Here is a 17,697-nt window from a genome sequence, read left to right on the forward strand (position 1 = left end):
TCACACTGTCACAGCCTTGATGCCAAGCATGTTGGTGCAACTGTTCTTCCCCCAACCCTGTACACAAGTTCTCTCTGTGGAAACTATAATGACTCTTGCTGTTAAATATACCAGGAATAGGTTGGCACTGGAAATGGCTTATTGGGAAATAACTTGAGCTTTGAACTTAGCTGGAACTGGGTTCAAATCCCAACTCTGCCATTTGCAACACTTCTAAGGCCAAGGAAATGTCAACAAATGTCAATTTCCTTCTTTGTCCTCTTCTGTTGAGGAATGGGATACACTGCTTTGATCATTTCTGTGATCTAATCATATGTACATTCAGTACAACACATCCACACAAAAAGCACACAGTTAGGATTTTACTGTCCTCTGCCTTTAGTTTTTTGACAAGCCAAGATTTCGAAATGGCTCATGATCAGTCTGTATTTTATGGCAACTTGTTATTTGACCTTTCCCTAGAACATGAATGTTTTATTACCCCTGGTTCCTTCACTTGTGAAAAAATACACCCCTCCTCTCTCAGTCTGTGTCTTCTGATAACAAGTTCCAAAGAACATTTTCTAAATAATAAAAAAGAAGGTAGCTACTATAGGCATTTACAACTGACCTTATTTCAAAAATTTGGTTGGGCAACTCTTTACTCACTTTCAAGAGAGAGGCAATGTGTGAGTCATGAGAAGATCTCCCTAGAGGTAGTCAAAACAATTGGCAGTGCCTGATCTTCGCACGTTCACTCACCCCTCTGGTCCTGAGTTTCCCCTATGTGAAAGGAAGATTGTGCCATAGAACATCTAAGGTCCATTTCTCCTCTTAAATATCTGAGTCTAGTTACTGCTTATTTATAAGAAAATAAGTTGGCTTGCCCAAAGATAAAACGATATTAAATGGCAGATATTTCACAAGAGAACTCGTCTTTCTCTGCTCTTTCTCTTTTATGTCTGGGTTATAAAATTATTATAATGATTACTCTTCATCACCCACCTAATCCCATAAAACATCTCTCACTATGTAAACACACATGGTATTTTTCCCTTAAGCAATTACTCACTTTACCTATGGGAATCAGGTTTTTGCTAAAGCTCATTAAGGGAAGGTGCCAGCTTTCTGTTAGAAGACTTAATATTTCTCTCTGGGAAAAGGTTTCCCATAGCTGAGACCAACTCAGCATCACTCTACTGTCTTCTACTAAGGGAGAATTACCAGCTAGTATTCAGCATCAAACACTGGTAGTACCATAATAATGAGGGAGAAGAAGAAAAGGAATATCTATTAATAAGTATCTCTGTTCAATCTGCTACACTGAAATACCATAGACTGGGTGGCTTGAACTACTGACATTTAGTCCTCATAGTTCTGGAGGCTCGAAGTCTGAGGTCAGAGTGCCAGCATGGTCAGGTTCTTGGTGAGGGCTCTGGTTATGTCCTCACATGGCCTTTCTTTCATGGCTGTATGGTCACGGGGATGAAGGGAGAGGGAGAGGGAAAAGGAGAAAGACAGAGAGAGATTTCATGTTGTCTTCCTTTTTGTTGTTGTTTTTGGTTTTTGTTGAATAAGGGCATTGATCACATCATAGGGGCTCTACCTTCAAGCTTTCATCTGAACCTAGTTCCCTCCCAAATGCCCCACCTCCAAATACCTTTACAATGTAGATTAGGGCTTCGGCATATGAATATGATGGGGACAGGGGACACAAACATTCAGTCCATAGCAGTGGTAATAGATGAAACATAACAGATTCTCCTTATTGTGCCTTTCTGTATGGCTTGGTGCTAACTAATGCATATTAAATAATTATCTCATTTATTATCTTTTATGTTCATCATTATTCTTCAGAGCAAGTCTTATGCTTCTTTCAAAGCTGAGAAAATAGAGGCTCAGAGATATTAATGAATTACCCAAGGTCACCTAGGTCTCTGACTGTACAGCTTGTATTAATTTCATTTTGTTATCATGGGCTTTGCCAGTAAATGTGTCTGTAATGAGTAAAAAAAATATTCTAGAATGTGGAGAACCCCTGAAATGACCTGCACTACTGAAGAAAGCCTGCCTGAACGGTGTATTGCATATTTATAAGCTCCAGGGAAAGACCCTTCCAATGAACTTGGAAATAAGTACTAAAATATTTGACACCCCAATGGCAAGAGGATTTTGCATCCTTTTTCCCAGTAGAATCACAGGAGTCAGACATGATTTGATATGTAATAATAATGGATTTCATGGATTGAACTCATTATGCTCTTGGCTGCATGCTACATACTTCATAACTATTATCTCATTTACCCAATGCCCAATGAGATGGTTACTGCTTTCTTACACAGTTGCAGGCATTGAGGCTTATAAAGAATTGAAACTTAGCCAAGTCACATAGCTTGGGAAGATGGGAATCTGGGTGTATCCAAATCTAAAGCAAATTAGTCAACAATGCATCCGTAGTACAGGGCAAAATAGAATGCAGGGAGTCCTTTTCTCTCTTCCTGTTGGGTTTGCACTTCCAAAACACTTAAATAACTTGTGAAAATCACAATTATGAATACAGAATGTCCACAAGTGGCAATCACAGTTACAGAGAAGGTCAACACTGTCAGTTCTGACTACATTTACATTAATTAAAAACATAAATTAAAATAGAAGAAGGCAAAGGGGAAAGTCCCACTTCCAAATGAGGTCATTTAAACAATAAACTAGTCTCAGTAATTATTTAAAGGAAGCAGAACTGATTAGATATCAGAAATAGAACTAGGCCTTCCAGAGAAGAGGACTTCTCTAGAAGCCACCTCCCTTGCAGAATTTCCCTGAAAGATCAGTTATTGTTTATTTAATATTTTCATAACTACAGAGTAACAAGAGATACTAAGGTAGATTTATTAGAAGATGAAAGATTACCAACAATGGAATGTTTTCACTTGATTGCAGCATTAAAAATCCAAATCTAACAGGTCATCATGAAGAAAAAGCATCAAATACTGCACTTGGATTTCACAGTGACAATATTTAAGAGGTCCTGGCCTAATTCAAGTTTGTTTGCCACTAAGTGCTAGACTTTCTTATCATGACTTTCATTCCTTAGCTGAGAAATGATTATGAAAGCAGATATTTTCTTGGGAACTAAGTGAATTTCAAATATATGGTGACTTGATATCAGTGGATTAGGATTGTTGCAGCTGTATGAGATAAAGGGTAGCCAACATACTCCCTGGAGTACCATAGAATGCATTTGTTATGAAGCAAATGTTTGTGTCCCTCTGAAGTTTATATGTAGAAACACTAACCCTCAGTGGGATAGTATTTGGAGTTGGAGTCTTTAAGAAGACATTGGGTTTAGATGAGGTCGTGAGCATGAGGTCTCCATAATAGGATGATGGTCCTTTAAGAAGAGAAAGAAAGACTAGAGAGCCTGCTCTCTTTTCCACGGGATGGCACGGCAAGAAGTTGATATCTGCAAGCCAGAAAAAGAGCCCTCAACAGAATCCAGCCATGTTGGCCTCTTGATCTTGGACTTCCCAGCCTCCAGAACTGTAAGAAGTAAATGTTCACTGTTTAAGTCACTCAGTCCATGGTATTTTATTTTAGCAGCCTAGCTGACTAAGACAGACTGGTCCTAAAGTTTCTACTAGCCCATTTCTGATGATCACCAACATTCACATGACTTTCACGAAATGGCAGAAATAAGAGCTCCTGTGCTTTACTAATTTAGAAACTTTACTGTCTGCAACTTCTAACTCAGTTCTGATGTATACAGTCACTGACTTCTGATGGTTTGACTTCATGATGTGTTTATTGGGTTATTAAATGTATTTTTGAGCTAGGTGCAGTGGTTTATACCTGTAATCCCAGCACTTTGGCAGACCAAGGCAGGAGGATTGCTTTCAGCCCAGGAGTTCAAGACCAGTCTAGGCAACATAGTGAGACCTTGTCTCTACTGAAAGAAAGAAAGAAAGATGAAGGAAAAAAAAGAAAAAGATGAAAGAAAGAAAGAAAGAGGGAAGGAAGGAAAAGGAAAGAAAGGAGGGAAGGAAGGAAAAGGAAAGGAAGGACGGAAGAAAGAAAGAAAAATTTAAAGATAAAAAATAGAATAAAATGCATTTTTGACTTATAATATCTTCAACTTATGGTGAGCTTTTCAGGATGAACTCCATCGTAAGTCAAGGAACATCTGTATAGGCATTTCAAAATGTAATGAGAAAACAAATTCATTCACTTTCCAAGTTGGTATTGAGCACCTACAATATGCCAGACATTCAGAGCAAGTGGCATGGATGGTGGAACAGGACAAAGCCACTGAAACATGAACAGCAATGCAATAGGGTCCACACCACATACCAACAAGAGGCAGAGGCCAAATATGCAAACATATGAAGCGACCACTGACAGCCAAAGGCTTAACAACAAAATGACAACACTGACAACATGCCATGAACTGCTCAGACACTGGGTTCATATCTAGTGGAGAAGGCCATACATTGAGGGTAACCTTCTTAGTAAAGATGTCATACAGACTGCCACAGAAGGGGGCATCCCTTCAATGCAGAGTCAGTGGCATGGGCAAGGGCAGAGTGGTGAAAATGGGTGTGGCTGGGCATCAGTGAATGGTCTAGTTTGGTGTGTGGCCCTTTCCCATATAAGTGGGTCTGCTCAGTGAAAGAAAGGTGGCCTAAATCTTAAATAAAAATCAAATAATCATTGAAAAATAGAACAAAGAGACAAGATGACCCAATGCTCTCATGCCTGTACTATCATTCTTTCTGTAGCTCATTCTATAACCTCAGGGAAGACCATTACTGGAGATGTTATTAGGGCCACTAGGATAAACTTTGGGCCAGATGGTTTAGGCTAATCCTAATTTCAGACATTGTATTCCACTATTGCCAGTATTCCCATTAATACACTCACACATGTAGGCTGAGAGGCACTCAGAAACTTCCCTGTAGAGAAACATCTTCACCACTGGCCTTCCTTTGGGCCATTAGATAAGATGGTCAGAAGTGGGTAAATACAAAGCCATATTCATATTATCAAAGAGAATAGCACAACTCTAGAGGAGCAAAACCCATGAATAGAAATGCTCTAGCCCAGGCAACATAGTGAGACTTTTTCTCTAGCAAAAATTAAAAAATTAGCTGGGCATAATGGCACATGCCTGTAGTCCCAGCTACCTGGCAGACCAAGGTGGGAGGACTGCTTAAACACAGGAGGTCAAGGCTGCAGTGAGCTATGATTATGCCACTGCATTCCAGCCTGGGCAACCAAGCAAGAGTCTGTCTCTAAAGAAGAAGAGAAAGGAAGAAGAAGAAAGGAAGAGGAAGAAGAGGAGGAGGAGGAGAAGAAGAAGAGGAGGAGGAGGAGGGGGAGAAAGGGGAGGAGAAGGAGGAGGGAGGAGGGAGGGAGAGGGAAGGAGGGAGAGGGGGAGAAGAAAGAAATACTTTGGTGTGGTAGAGGTGGAAAAGCATCGTCCTGATCCCTCTTGAAGGACTTGCCACCCAGCTGTGGGTAGTGAGATGAGCAGGCCACTTTTGGCTATCAGCCCCTTCTGGATTGACCTCATCTGCAGACAGCCATCTTGCCCAGTCAAACCCTTCCCAGGACAGCTTGCATCTGACAACTGAACCAGACAGAAGCAGCAACACCCAGCAATATTGACCTGACCCAGGTCAGCTCTAACAGGTGACACTTATTCCTGAGCTCTGTGCAGGGTGGGCTGAGGTTTTCATTGTCTTACAGCTTGGCTTCTCACTGAGCCGAATCCCACATATTCCCCCTTTTCTTTCACAAGGGTCAATTCCTATTAAACATCTTATACCTTGAACTATGTCTGTATGTTTGCTTCAGGAACTCTAAACCTGTAACAGTTAGAAATGGGGGTGGGTCAGAAAAATGTCAAGCAAGGAGTTTGTACACGGAGAAGAGTGAAGAATCCCATACCCCTAGGAGGCCATGTGGATGTCTGGAGATAGAGAGGTATAGCAATAGGGAAGGGGGGCCCAATAACGGTCAGAGGTCTCTGATGTATGTCAGAGAAGAAGGAATTTATTCATTTCTTCATTCAATGATACTTGTAGGGAAGGCACTAGGGTAGGCACTGAACTATGGGGATACAAAGACATAGTCCTGCTCTCAAGAAGTTACAGGCCAGACCCTTATACTCAGAGAAATGCAAACTTCCTTAAAAGTGGAATGTTCCAGGCAATGTTGCTTTTTGGAGATTAATATAGATCTAAAGATGGTTTAGATACTTCAAAAACCTACACCTCTTAAAACAAGAAAAAGGAAATTCACCCATCTTATTCCAGAATGGTAGCACTCTGAGAGGACCTAGGAAAAACAACAGTTCAAAGATGTTTTTTGTTTTCTATTTACTTCTTAATCCAAGAGTCATACAGCATTGCTTATAAAAATAAATTCTAATAGACATCACTATCTTCCAGTCCTTATACATACAACAACAACAACAACAACAAAATTAATAATAATCGTAATAAAAATGAGGCCCAAGAGTAGTGTGGCAAAATTCAGGTGTCTTGACTCTATATTGCCTCCCTAATCTTTATTGTGACTTTGGCCTCTCTAGTAAAACAGGTATGAGATTCTCCCAGAAAAAGATAAATAAATGTGAAATTATAATAACTGAATCCCTGGCGATCTCCTATCAAGGGCAAAAATAAAGAAGGTATAAAGAAATATGCTCTGTAACTTTCTAAAAGGCAACACGAATTTAGAGCAGACTCCCTGTCTGCCTTGGCAAGAGGTGGCATGAAGATATTGATCCTTGTGCAGCAGGACATTTTCTGTCTCCCTCCATTGGAGTACTTTCCACGAGCCTAGTATTTATAGAACACAAGGTTACATCTTGGAGTTTCCCTAAAGCTGAAAAGAGCATCATCTTCAACTTTCCCTATCCTAAATGACATATTCTACTTCCCTAAAACGATAGATCTATTTATGTATAAAGAACTTGATATCTTCACTTCCACTGGATCCTTTCCAATATTCTCTCCCAATCCACATACCCAAGGAGTTGATGTCATTTCTTTCTTTAAAAAAGAGTTGCAACTGATATGGTTTGGATTTGTGTCCCTGCCCAAATCTGATGTGGAATTGTAATCCCCAGTGTGGCGGGAGAGACCTGGTGGGAGGTGATTGAATCACAGGGGCAGATTTCTTCCTTGCTTTTCTCATGATAGTGAGTTAGTTCTCATGAGATCTGGGTTTTTAAAAAGTATGTGGCACCTTTCTTCTCTCTTTCTCCTGCTCTGGCCATGTAAGACATGCCTCCTTCCTCTTTGTCTTCCACCATGATTGCATGTTTCCTGAGACCTCGCCAGCCATGCTTCCTGTACAGCCTGTGAGCAAAATAAGTGTTATTACCTTAAGCTACTGTTTTGGGATGTTTTGGACACAATGAAACATGATTGAAACAGGTTCTGAGATCTCGAAACTAGATGCTGCTATAATGAACCTAAAACATGGGTATTGCTTCTGGGGCTGGTTGGTGGGCAGAAGTTGGAAGGGGCTGAAAGAGACTTTTCGTGGAAGCTTGGTAGCCCTTGAGGAGGCTACTGGTAGATTGTTACTGAAAACTGAAGAAAGGGATCCTTGTTATGTAGTGACAGAAAGTTTAGCAAGATTGTCACCTACAGTGACATGGAATATACAAAACATACCTAATAAACTGGTAGATTTGGCTAAGAAAAATTCCAAGCAGAATGTTGAAAATGCCAGGGAGTTTCTCTTAGTCATATATAATAAGTATGTAGGGAGAATGAATTTTAAAAAAAGGAACTGTTACATTTTCAAGAAAATTTTAAGATAATCTATTAAAGATCCAAGATGTTACATTCAAATATAAAACTATTTCTCTTTCTCAGCCTCTCCATAGAGGAGAGGATTCTTAAATTAAGAAAACGTGTCAGCTCAAAGATCAAACTCAAAATCCAAAGACATTTTGTTTGTACCTTAGAAAGATATAAGGTAATGTCTCATAAGCCCTTTGAAACCAAGTTCCTCTAAGGATCTAAGCATATGCTAGGCATATTCTCTCAGTTAAACAGTAAGATTTCTGATAATCCTAAGATTATGTGGTCCCATCACAGCCTTACAGGGATCTCAGGTAGAGAATGGCTTATGTCAAAAAGGTTTTTGTCTAATGGAGTATACTCCAATAAGAATCACAGGAAGTCCCAGAATTTTAAACAGAATTGTACAAACATATTTTGCCAGCTTGAACTAAAAGGAACAGAAATAGTATTAAATGAAAAGACATCCAAGAACCAAGAACCTGGAGGGAAGACCCAAGAGCAGTAGGGAACCCTTTCCAGGCAGTAGGACTGAGACCCAAAAAAAGAACTTGCAGTGTTTGCTGCCTGGATAGCAGAGTTGCTATGAACCAATGACTATTATGTGCTCTTATTTTCCTCTGTTTTAAACAAGAGTGTCTATTGTGTCTGTCCTATGTATATTTCACCATTGAATATTGGGTATGTGGGTGACAAATAACTTGTCTCTTAGTTTACAAGTCTTCATATTGAGAGGATTACATAAGAAACATCACTTAAGAGACTTCATCTGTACCTGCATCTGAGTCTTCTAGGGAGAGAATGTAGGAATGTATTTTGCATGTATATATACGTACTTTGTGGCCAGTAAGTGGGCTTCGGGATTTTAAAACATGTCTACAATTTTTAAAAACATTTTTCTTATTACAGATGAAGTCCAATTCCTATCCTCTTAAATATGGGGCAACCTTAAGAACTCACTTTTAAAAAATAGAATGGGATGGAAATGATGCTACATTAATTCCCAGGCTGGGTCTTACAAGGTAATACAGCTTCATCCTGGCTCTCTCTTGAAATGCTCATGCTTGCACCACAGCTGCCTTGCTGTGAGGAAGCTCAGGCCACATGGAACCTCCTGGGGACCCCAGCGCTCAGCCCCAGCTGAGCTCCCAGTCAAGAGCCAGCACCAACTTGGCAGGCATGTGAGTGGGCCATTCTGGAAGTGGACGTGCCAGTCCGTCAAGCCTCCCCCCAAGTGATACCACATAGAGCAGAGAAAAGTCTTCCCAGACAAGCACCCCCAAATTTCAGATTTGGTTGCAAAATGAATGTTGTTACTTTAGCCATCAAATTTGGAGTAATTTGATACATATCAATAGTAACAGGAATAAATTCCCTATATATAATATAATAATACATATAGGGAAATTTGTATAAATTATAAATATAAATTATATAAATTTATATATATTATTGTATATATTTATATAAAATATAAATTTACATATATAATATATATTTATATAAAATATAAATTTATGTATTTTATATATATATTATATATATAATATATATAAAATCTCAACTCCATTCTTACAATGCCAATCTGTAGATAAACATTTGATGATAATGAATAAAGATACAGAGAACCAATATGTAGCTGGCATTTCTTGATGAATTAATATAGGCCAGGCCCTATTCGATGTGCTTGACATGTATTAGCTCATTTTAGTCTTACAACTCTCTGAGGAAAATACTTGTATTATCTTCATTTTATTATAAGAAAATGGAGGCCTGGAGATGTTAGGTAACTTGGCTAGGACCATATAGCCAGAGTGCTCAAGCCAGAAGAACAGACATTCTTGTCCAAGAGTCTATGGTCATTATTCTTTGTGCTTCTTATAACTGGCATCTTCTAATTTTAACTATTCCACTTATCATTAACAGCAGACAGCTCTTTGCTTTCATAACTCCAGCCTTGATCCTCAGTTGACAGAGCTTCTCATTTCTACTCAGCAGGTCACAGTCTAAATTTTGTCTATAAATATAAGATTTTCTCAGATCAGAGATCAGAGAACTATGGCCCATAAGCCACCTGCCACCTGCTTTTGTAAATAAAGAGTTTTAAAATTCCCATTATACAGCCACATTGGTTAGTTTGCATTTTACTTATGGCTCTTTTATACTACATGGTGGTTTGAACAGTTGTGATAGAGACCATAGGGCCCACAAAGCCTAAAATATTACTATTTGGTCCTTTATAGAAAAAGTTTGCTGACCCCTGACTTAGATCACTGAAGATCCCTTTATGCTGAATTCGTGACATATTATACAAGGAGTGTATCTAAATGACAGTTGTGGACAGACTTAGACTAAAATCCAGCTCTGTTACCTAACTGTGATCTCAGGAGAATCTCTTAATATCTCTCAATCTTAATATTTGCTTTCAAAAAGAGAATATTAAGACCTCTGTCTTAATTGATACATGCTAAGATATTGACACATAAACAAAATATTATTAATATGTTAAAAATTTGCCAATCTTTTGTTATTAGGTCAAAATTTAGGGGATCATATAATGAGGCCACAAAATAAAAGATGCTTAATAATAAAAACCATTTGTAACTGTTGGGGCATGTGAAGAGAAAACAGAGGCATGAACTTCTTTTAGGGGCCAGGCAGAGGTGGTAATTGGTCAGTGAAACTCTGAACAATGGAGGTGAAAGTCCAGGTTGTGAATTTCTTTCTATAGTCTGGATTATAAAAGAAAAATCCTGCAGGCAGATAGTTTCATAGGAAACAGTTTTCTAAAATCAATTTCTGATTGATTAAATGTCAAGATTTGAAGAAAGAACTTCTGGTTGCTTATTGAGCTAAATGAATAATCCTATTTTCCCCACTATGAGTGAATACATTTCTTTGAGCATATGAGTAAATTTAGAATCCCAAAGGTAGAGTGATTTGACCTGATTAGAAGTATTTTTTTTCCATTTCTGCAAATAGTCCAGGCAACTGTCAGCAAGTCTATTTTATCATTCCAACCAAAATGGTTTAATATTTGGGAAGTTGGATTTTTTAAAGTTGATTTAAATAGCTGAAATGGTCAATTGTTTTCAGGTCCTTGGAGAGGTAAGCAGTCACATTCTAGTTTCTTGGGAGAATGAGGAGAACTGTTTTGGAAGGGAGATTTTCAGGGCAGTTAGTCTTTTCTGTCATTGTTGCTGGGAGATCTGTCCTTGGTTCGATAGTAATGGAATCTGAGTTCCTCTCAGCTCCCAGGTGAGGCAGGTCATCTGTGCAGATATTCTTGTATATCTGCTAAGTAGGGGGTGAACCGGAAGTGTGGGAGAGCCTTTGCTCTGATAAAGGAGTGGTGGGCCTGCCATGCACACAGGGTGTAAGATGAGCAAGGAGATGGATGCTGGGACCTGATGAGGCAGGTGACATGGGAAGCAGCTGAAACCCCCCAGAACTGCTGTTCAGACTCTCATTTCCTTCACTTGAGTTTTTTTTCTTTCCCCATTTTCACTTGTCACACACATAAAGGGCAGCGAAATACCAACCTGACCCAATGAAAGGCCTGGAGATATGAAACTGTAAAAGAAGATAATGATTAGAAACATGTGGAGGTGACTGGAGACCCTTGATAATTGTGCTTCACTTTCCTGTTTAACCTTTTAACTAGAAAAAGGCATTCATTTAATAGACATGTTTTGCTTAAAGGGAGGAAAGAAGGAAAGAAAGAAAAAGAAAGAGAGAGAAAGAGAGAGAAAGAAAAGAAAGAAAGAGTGAGAAAGAAAGAAAGGGAGGGAGGGAGGGAAGGAGGGAAGGAAAGAAAGGAAGGAAGAAAAAAGAGGGAGAGAAAATAAATTTGTTTCAAATCATATAGGCGCATTTTTTAAATTGTATCATACCAATTTATCAGTTCCTTAAGGAAATCACGGAATCTAAAAGTGGAAATTTCCTTGGAGGTCACTTTCTCCAGATTTGCACTCATGCAGAACTCTTTTATGTAACTACCTCGGTAGGTTCATTGATTCATTCCACAATATTTCTTGAGCATGATCACTAGGTATTGATCTAGGCACAGGGCTGAACAAAAGAAATGAACATTTTTGCCTTCATGGAGACCTGCTCATATTCCAAGGCCTATGCTTGATCATTTCCAGTTATTGAGAGCTGTCAGTTTAGACGGGAGTGAATCAGTTCTTAAGTGTTTAATTGAACAGACTCTTTTGGAGCAGCATTTTAAGCACTTTACTAATACGGTATTAACTCGTTAAATGCTCACAGTAAGCCTATAAAGTAGACACTACTGTCATCATACCCCTTTACAGACGAACAAATTGAGGCACGAAGAACTTAAGGAATGCCTTAAGACTACCTCTGGTAAGCAACAGGGGTGAAATTAGAACCCCACAGTGAGGATCTGGCGTGAGGACATGGAGTGCAGGTTTCTGGGTAAGAGTCTGCTCTTTTAACCACTAGGCTACACTGCCAGCATCTGTCTAGCTTATGTTCATGATTTGGTTCTGTTTCTCCAGGTATTGGCATTTCTTACCCTAAAATGACCCCAAGATCTCTTGGGATCTTCTACGGTATACTCTAACCCCCTAAATACAACCAAACAAAGACAACTCCTTACTCTCTTGACTTACCTGATTTGTATAGGAGGAGACAGCACCTCTTTAAGAAGTGTGAACCCCACTCCCCCTCAACTCTCCCTGCCTAAATAAATGGGCACTGCCTGCCACATACTGGGTAGTCAATAAATGATAGATCTTGCTGTTAATACATTTTTGGCTCATGATTTGCAAAATTTTTCAGTTTAGCTTTCTTCCTCCAGTTTAAGCCTTTAGGATAAGGGGCCAGTGAGGCATTATTGGACACATTTTCAAAATTTTTCCTGAAAGAAAATTTTAATAAATGAGAAAGAACTTCACGAGGCTAATGGGAGAGTCATTGTCATCACCAACAATGGAAATGGGGGATGGGGGAGGATGCAGAATCCGGGAACCCTGGAAGGCTCACTCACGTGGTAACATCTTAATGGCTGCCTTCCATGGCCAATTAACCAATTTCTCCCCACAGCATAGGAAATAAAACAGCTCTGCCCAGGTAGCTTTCTTGCCTTGGGTCCAGAAACAAACAAACAAATCCTCCTTTATGTCATTTCGTCATGGAATAAGAAGTGAGAATGAATTAGCTAAAAGTTTGAGCAGAGCAACAATACTTTTTATGGTTTTCTGAGTCAGCTAAGGGTTAAGTTTAATCCTTTGGTTGAAAGGAATTTAAAGAATGTCAGGTATCTTCTCATTTCAAATGGAATAGTCCCAAAATACCTTTTACCATCAAATTCCAATGATTTCTGGATTATCTCTCATGGTCCCTCTTCCTGTCTTGAATGAAATTAATCTAGTCCACTTTTTTTTACACCTGGTTTCATGAACCTCTGCCAAGATGACTTCCTTTTTCTTAGCTAATCCTCCTACCTGCAAATTTGGCTGATGAAAGCATAATTTTTCTTGCTTTCCCACTTCTGCTTCTCTCACTCCAAATCAGAAGCTCTGCTCTACATAGAATTATCCTCCTCTTCCGTTCATGCAAAGCCTACCTTTAAATATGTCTTCTCTTGCATGACATTCCCCAGACATACTTCTAAACATAGTTTGCAGCTGCTCTTCTGTGTTTGCCACTCCAGTCCTGCCCAGAGGGCCGTTACCCAAACTAGGAAACCAATTGACTGGGTGAATATTTCCATGCAGAGGGGTGGGAATAGCTGTTGGAAAACAACTCATCTTTTTTTTTTTTTTTTTTTTTTTTTTGAGATGGAGTCTTGCTTTGTTGCCCAGACTGGAGGGCAATGGCATGATCTCAGCTCACTACAACCTCCGCCTCCCAGGTTCAAGCAATTCTCCTGCCTCAGCCTACCAAGTAGCTAGTACTACAGGTGCCCATTACCACACTCGGCTAATTTTTGTATCTTTAGTAAAGACTGGGTTTCACCATGTGGGCCAGGCTGATCTCAAACTCCTGACCTCAGGTGATCCACCCAACTTGGCCTCCAAAAGTGCTGGGATTACAGGTGTGAGTCACCACACCTGGTCGAAAACCAGTCTTTGTATAATAGCCAAGATATAAGTATATAGAAAGCAAAAAACAACAGCTACTTAGTGAGAGTATTCCAAAGGTTGTTTTTGTGAGCTTGTAAAAGAGGGTGTCCTTTAAGAATTTTCTACACTACACAGTACTTATTTTTTCTAACAAAATTTTTAGGGTACCATACGCATCTGCAAGAAAGGTTTTTAAAATTAATCAGTTTTGGATCCCTTGACACCCATTCACGAGACATTTTTTTCCAAGATAAGAAAAGTTGGCAAAAATAATTTGAGACACTTTCCAAGATCATTCAAAGAATTTGGCTTAGAATCTGAGTCCCTGGGACCAAGCAAAAATATTGACAAGTCAGGTGGGTTTCTATTTCATCCTGGCTGGATATTTTTAAGTGCTTGCTGCTTGTTAAAAAAAAAAAAAAAGAAGAAGAAGAAGAAAGGAAGTAATGCATCTCATTTATTAAAATTTGCTTTCAGGAATAAATGCATCTTTCAGGGAAGAAATGCATCGTAGGTCATTAACTTTAAAAAAAAAGAAAAAAAGAATATTTCTTCTTTTGAATTTTTCCCAAAAGCTTTGAATGGATTTCTGTTGCATTATTGGTTGAGTATATTCTTGTCAGGATAATCCACTTTTAGTGGCTTCATTTACATTAGCTATCACTCCAGAGGGCCATAGTAACAGGCTGCTGAATTACCCAAGAGAAATTACTCTTGAAAGTAATCATTGTGAATGAATTTTCATCACTTGGTCTCATCATTTCATGCTGTTTTGTCTCATTCCTTTTTGCCCCTGATAAAAGATGGGCATAAAGAGGGCTTTTTTTATGATCTCATTTTCTTTAAAAACTTACTCTTATTAATCATAGCAGCCAGTTGATGGAGGCAACCAAAGCGTCTCTCTCTCTCTCTCTCTCTCTCTCACACACACACAGACACACACACGCACACACACACACAGTTTTTGAAATGCATTTCAATTTGTGGGGAACATAAAGATTAATTTACTTTATTCTGCAATATCTCACACAAATTTGGTTTTCATGTAACCTCATTGGTACAAGGTATATATTTAAGTGCAGAGGCTTAAATACTGTACTGAACACTACTGTATTGAATTTGTTTTACATTACCAACACATGCATAAAAGTTGAAATTTAAAACTCTTGGACAAAAACCTGGAATAAATAATAAGTTTTTTACTTACCTGTCCATAATGTATACTTGGCTTTATGAAAGTGACATATTGCTCACATATCAACTCAAAGTAGGAGAATATAGACGTGTAAAATAATATCTTAAGAGGTAATTTCCTAAATCGTATTCTGCTGTTTTGAGAAAATAGATAAATAATCAGCTTATTTATTTCAGAGTGTAGTCTCTAGATAACACCCAATTACTAAATTTAGACAATAGCGCAAAGGCTGGTAGCAGAATTGTCTGAGGCAGGTCCGTGAATAGAGAAATGAAAGGAGCATTTATTGAACATCCTCAAAACAATTCTGGGAGATGATAATTATAGTCCCTATTTTACAGATGAGGAAACTGAGGCACATAAAGATTGAGTTCCTTGCTCATGAGTCATGCAGCTAGTAAGTAAAAGAGGAACACAAGTCTGCCAGAAGCTAAGGCTTGGGTTTTCTCTTTGGGAATACTTAGAAATGCCAAGTTAATGGAAAACGGTCACAGGCTACAGCGGAACTTCTCCAACTCTACTGTACATATAAATCCTGAGGCATCTCATCAGTATGTAGATTCTGATTCAGTAAGTCTGGGGTGGGACCTGGGATTCTACATTTTTAGTGAGCCCCCAGCAAATTCTGATGCTGCTATTCCAGGGACCAAACTTAGAAGTAGCAAGATATTTAACATCACAATATCAAATTATACCTTAAACCAAAATATCCTACTCCAATTCTGTATTTTTCTGATAGTTTCCATTCTCTTCTCTGATCTTTTTGTCACTTATCTCTATTCCTGAAGAAGTTAGAGCAAACCAACTGATACATAGTTTTTCTAGCATCCTTTAGCTAACTGCAATGAAATGTTAGATCAAGTGTTACTTTTCCTTAGCTGGTAACAAAGAAATGTGATTTGTGGAATCTGAATGCTAAAAGATAATTTAGTCTCCCCTCCTTTATTTCCTTCCTCTGATATTTCTATTTCTCAGCCCTCCCTCTTTTTTGGGGGGAGGGTCACACTGGTAATAATCTCTGGCACTTTTACAAAAATATTTTAAACTCTACATTATCACTTTACCCCAATATTTTCTCTCCTTTTATGAAATTGAGCTCTATGGTTCCTTTTAATTCCCTTAGCAGTTAGATAGCATGATGCAGTAATTCAGACACAGTCAAAGCTGGAGACAGCAGCATAATATTATGATACCTGAGTTAGACTGCCTGAGTTAATAGCCTAGGGTGACTAGCAGTTTTAACTGGGTTAGATAGTTAAACTTTAGGAGCTTCAGTTTCTCCTTCTGTAAAGTAGGATAATAATGGTAAACATATTTGGGTTATTTGTGAAAAATAAATTTTACAAAAGTTAATTCACATAAAGGACTTAGTGTAGTGGTTTGAATGGTGTCGGCCATATCATAATTAAAGATTGTGTTTTCCCATGGGGCTATGGGGTTATCTATCTGGACACCTGATGGTGGTGGCATGTAGCCCAGAGTTTTCCTTACATGCTGTGACCCAGCACCCCGAGCCAGCTCTGTCTTAGGCACTCCCTGGAAGCTGTGGCTTATTGGTGTTTTCAGAACCCACACTGGATCATTTGTTAACCCCTTCCTCCTGTATCCATACATTTCTTTTTCAGTAATAATCCTGTAATAATCAGTAATAATTATGCCTTTCTTGATTTGCTCTTTAGTTTTAAAACAAATACCAATTTTTAAAAAGAAGAAAACTGTAATTTTAATGATGTTACTGAGTCTTGTAAAAATATTTTATGTACTTAAAATTTGTGTCTAAAAAGCCAAAAATATTACAGCATGAAGTTCACACTCTGTTTTACTGTTTAAAATTTTAAACACAAGAAAAAACCCTAAGTAGTCCCATAGAATGACAGAAGCAAAGCAATTTTGGTTATTTTGCCTATACAATCGCTGTGTTATCATTCTTGATTTTGAATATGTGATTTGAAGAAGAAACATGTGGTACCCCGGAGATTAGGGCCATGAACTACCCTAAGTATGTACCTGAGTCCTTAAGAGTCAAGGACTGTCTACCTGGATGTTTCCCATAACAATTTTCACATCAGATTAAATGTTTGTTAGGGAACAGGTAATAAAGATGTGCAAACTTGAAACTATTTTTATATTTAAAAGCTCACTGGTGACTACAGCAATTACTTAGAATGCAAACCAAGGAAAGATTTTTACAGGGAAGAGTATTTGAGCACCAGTATGATTTAGAATTATGATGCATGACAAGAATGACACCAAACTGCATTTCAGTTGACTCTATTATTTTTTTCAGATTCTCTACAGACAGTGAAGCCTAATATTTCCCAGACTAGCACTTCCCACAGCCCTGCACTGGGGACCCCACTACCTGGTAGAAATGAAGGTCAGTGTTCAAAAGTATTTGAAGAATCCTGCTAATCCCTGTTTTATCCGTAAATGTCATCTGTCATGAAGAAACTTTCAATAGAAACATTTTTCACAACTTCTGAGAGGTCCTGTGGTGGTCTTTGCTATAAAGCGCTCTTGTTGAGCTCTTGATACCTATAAGCTGATGCCCTGGGTTTGTCCCAAATGATGCCTCCCACCCATTCATCATCAGGACACATGCCTATGCCCCATCTCC

The 17,697-nt window shown here is 38.6% G+C and overlaps 1 long non-coding RNA gene across 2 annotated transcripts in view; it reads left to right on the top strand.

Moving 5' to 3' along the window:
• Positions 1-17,456, top strand: part of CLLU1-AS1 (CLLU1 antisense RNA 1) — a 278,212-nt gene extending 260,756 nt beyond the window's left edge. Inside the window, exon 4 of one of the 2 annotated variants that reach the window (XR_010342949.1) lies at positions 17,368-17,456. This is a non-coding gene — a long non-coding RNA (CLLU1 antisense RNA 1). The remainder of the gene's footprint in view (positions 1-17,367) is intronic. The other variant, XR_010342948.1, reaches the window with a different exon arrangement.
• The last annotated feature ends 241 nt before the right edge of the window (positions 17,457-17,697 follow it).

The sequence above is a fragment of the Aotus nancymaae genome, unplaced genomic scaffold (assembly GCF_030222135.1).
Source record: "Aotus nancymaae isolate 86718 unplaced genomic scaffold, 86718_ANA_hifiasm-v0.15.2.pri h1tg000016l, whole genome shotgun sequence".
Classification (NCBI taxonomy): Eukaryota; Metazoa; Chordata; class Mammalia; order Primates; family Aotidae; genus Aotus; species Aotus nancymaae.